At 36.0% G+C, this 3,439-nt stretch overlaps 1 pseudogene; it reads right to left on the reverse strand.

Moving 5' to 3' along the window:
* Positions 1–423: 423 nt before the first annotated feature.
* On the reverse strand, positions 424–881 carry LOC108177174 (peptidyl-prolyl cis-trans isomerase A pseudogene; annotated as a pseudogene).
* Positions 882–3,439: the final 2,558 nt, after the last annotated feature.

The raw sequence follows: 3,439 nt of genomic DNA on the forward strand, positions 1-3,439 counted from the left end.
AAGTTGTTCAATAAAACCTAATAGGAGCTCATCCTGGGTGAGATGAGAAAGAATCATAGTTCCATAAAATAAATGTTACTGCTATTCTTGCCCCATCCCTTTCTCCCACCATACAGAGCTCTGTTGCTAGATTTCCTGCAAAGTCAATAATACTTATTATAATAAGCATTGATAAGGAAATCAGCATCTTTAAATTCACATTTTAGTTCTTCTGCTAATTAGTTTTGTGATCTTTGTCAAGTTCATTTGGCTAACTAGTTGATTTTCTTATTGAAACAATGAGGAAAGAGCAATAGATCTTTCCTTGGATGTTAAATTTGTGGGTATTTTACTCTGGAAACACTGGAAACTGTTATTATGGGAAAGAGAGGTGCTCTCCTGAGTTACAGGAGGAATGATCCGGTGGTTAAGATGAAACAGAATTCAGATGCAGTAGAGTTGTCTGCATCTGACAAAGGTAAGCTTCTTTCTGGTCTTGCCATTAGTGAACCAAAGGCCTCCACCGCTTCCACAACACTCTTGCCCTCTTTCACTCTACCAAAAATCAAATGCTGGCCATCCAACCATTCAGTCTTGGCAGTGCAAATGAAAAACTGGGAACCATTTGTGTTGGGCCCAATACTTGCCATGGAAAAGATGCTAGGACCTGAGTTCTATAGGATGAATTCTCATCATCAAATTTCTCTCCATAGGTAGACTTATCACTACTGTGGCACATAAACCCTGGAATAATCCTGTAAAACAAAGAACCCTTGTAATAAAATTCTCTCTCTCCAGTACTCAGACCACAGAGGTTTTCTGCTGTGTTGGAAACAGTTTGCGAAGAGTTCAAAGGAGGTAGAGCCCAAAAGCCTGCCATGGATGCCAATGTTGCAAAACATGGTGGGTTGACCATAACAGATGAATGAAAAGTAAAAAAAAAAAAAAAAAAAAAAAAAAAAAAAAAAAACTGACAAAAATCTAAGGCACAGAAAAGAGGATCCTACAAAAAAGTCTGAACATTGAAAGTAAGAGTTCAATTTAAAAATGCCTATGTTACATAATATTTCCCAAAGACAGCCATGAAGATATTTAAATCTAGAAAGAGTGGAAATCACTATATACTAGTATGTGACTAATAGCTTTGCTCTATTCATCGCCTGTTCAGTCAGTGGTTCTCTACCTGCCTTGTAAACACTTAACATCTTCAGTTCAGGGAAATGTTTTTAAAGGGAAATTGAGGGCCCAGTGTTGTGAAGCAGCAGGTTAAGCAGCTTACTGCAACACCAGCATTTCATGTGAACACCAGTTTGAGTCCCAGCTGCTCACTTCCAATCCAGCTCCCTGCTATCGTGCCTTGGAAGGCAGTGGAAGCACTTGGGTGTAAATCTATGGGAAACCCGATGGAGTTTGGGGCTCCTGGCTTTAGCCTGGCCCAGCCCAAACTATAGTGCCATTTGGGGAATAAGTCAGTCAATGAACACATGTTTTCCCTCTGTGTTTCCTTCTCTCCCAGTACATTTCAAATAAATAAAATAAATGTTTTTAAAAAGTGAGCAGGCTATAGACCATGCTTTAGAATGAATGTCTGTGCCCCCCCAACATTCAAATATTGAAACCCTAATCACTGTGGTATTTGGATTTAGGGCCTCTTGGATGTGATAGGATTGAGATGAGATCATGCAAGTAGGGCCCCATGATGGGATTATTGCCCATAAAAAGAGATTAGGGGATCCGGGTAGTCTGTCTCTATCATGTGAATGTAAAACAAGAAGGCAGCCAACTGTTACCCAGGAGGAGGGCCCTCACCTGACCGTGCTGGCACCCTAATTCGCACCTTCAGAACTACAGGAAATAAATGTTTATTGTTTAAGCTATCTAGTCTATGATATTCTGTTAAAGAAGCCTGAAGTGACTAAGAAAGATCAAAATGTCATTTTAACTGTACTATAATTTTTAAACTTTAGGTCAGATTTTTAAATAGTATCTATACTTTTCTATAACTCTGAATCAAGGATGAAAATCACCATGTTTTTTTATGTTTAAAGATGTGAATTCCAAGTCCCCTCAATCTTTTACAGTGAAATGCTTGAACAGAGAGTTTTGTAATCACTAAGATCACAGTTATATTTCATTCTTGGCTTCAGAAATTAATAACTATTTAAGCTATCTGTATGTTAGCTTTGTCATCTGAAATCTGTTCTGAGCTAAAGTCAAATTGTCCATACTATTGCCCAAATATTTCTTTATAACTCCCCTCAACATGAGCATGCCTATCTTACAGTGCCCAGATATCATTATCTCCCAAAACAGTTCTTGTAAGCACTGAATTAATCTGAAAAATTTAGGGAAAAAGGAAACAAATGATCCAAAATATTTTCTCTTGCTCTCAGACATATATTTTATAAAATCAGTTATTGCTGTATTTCAATGTGACATGTATAGCATCTTCAACTATGCAAATGCTAAAATAATCTTAAAACAACTATTTTAAATAAAATTAGTCAAGGGAACATGCTTCAAATGTGTATATATGTATATATATATATATAAATGTCTACATTTAAAAATATATGTATACTTAAAAAGGCATTTCAAAAGATTTGTGTAAAACTAGCATTAAAAGGTAAGTTTAAGGGCCAATTTCAGCTTCAGTCTAACCCAACAAATGCAGACATTTGGAGAACAAACTCATTTATAGGAGAACTCTCTCTCTGTGTATCTATCTTTCTCCTTATCTTTCAAATGAAAATGTAAGTAGAAGTTTGAACAAATTTTAAAAGATCTATGGAAAGAATAGATAGTATTCCTTACATAAAGCTTACTATTCATTGTAGCTAGCATAAAAGTAAAATCAAAGAATCCTCTGATTTTTCTGAAGAACTTTCAGAAAAATTCTAACTTCTTTTTTATGAAGTATTAATTTTTTGGAATTCATATATATATGCACATTTTTATATGTATAAAATATAAATATGCACTCATGTATGTGTGCATATATATATATATATATATATATACATGTACTTATTTGTGTGGAAAAGAACAGAATGCCTGCTATATATGTAAATGACCATGATATACCTTCCTTTCTGCTCTTACTTCTTGGTTATTACTTTCATGAATGAAGAAGGAGCAAGGAGCAATCCATTTGAGAGCTACAAATTCTTTTCTAAAGCACCTACGTGTACAAGCAGCAGCATCCTCCAAGATGATGTTTCACACTCAGAATTGAATTATAGCTTTCTTCTCTCTTTTCTAAAGATTTATTTATGTATTTGAAAGAGTTAGAGAGAAAGTGGGAAAGACAGAGACAGAGAGAGAGACACAGAGATTTTCCATCAGCTGGTTCACTCTCCAAATAGCCACAAGGGCCAGAGCTGAGTCAGGCTGAAGTCAACAGCTTCATCAGGGTCTCCCATGTGGATGGAAGGGCTTCAGCCATCCTCCACTGTTTTTC

Source organism: Oryctolagus cuniculus, chromosome 10 (assembly GCF_964237555.1).
Source record: "Oryctolagus cuniculus chromosome 10, mOryCun1.1, whole genome shotgun sequence".
Lineage (NCBI taxonomy): Eukaryota > Metazoa > Chordata > Mammalia > Lagomorpha > Leporidae > Oryctolagus > Oryctolagus cuniculus.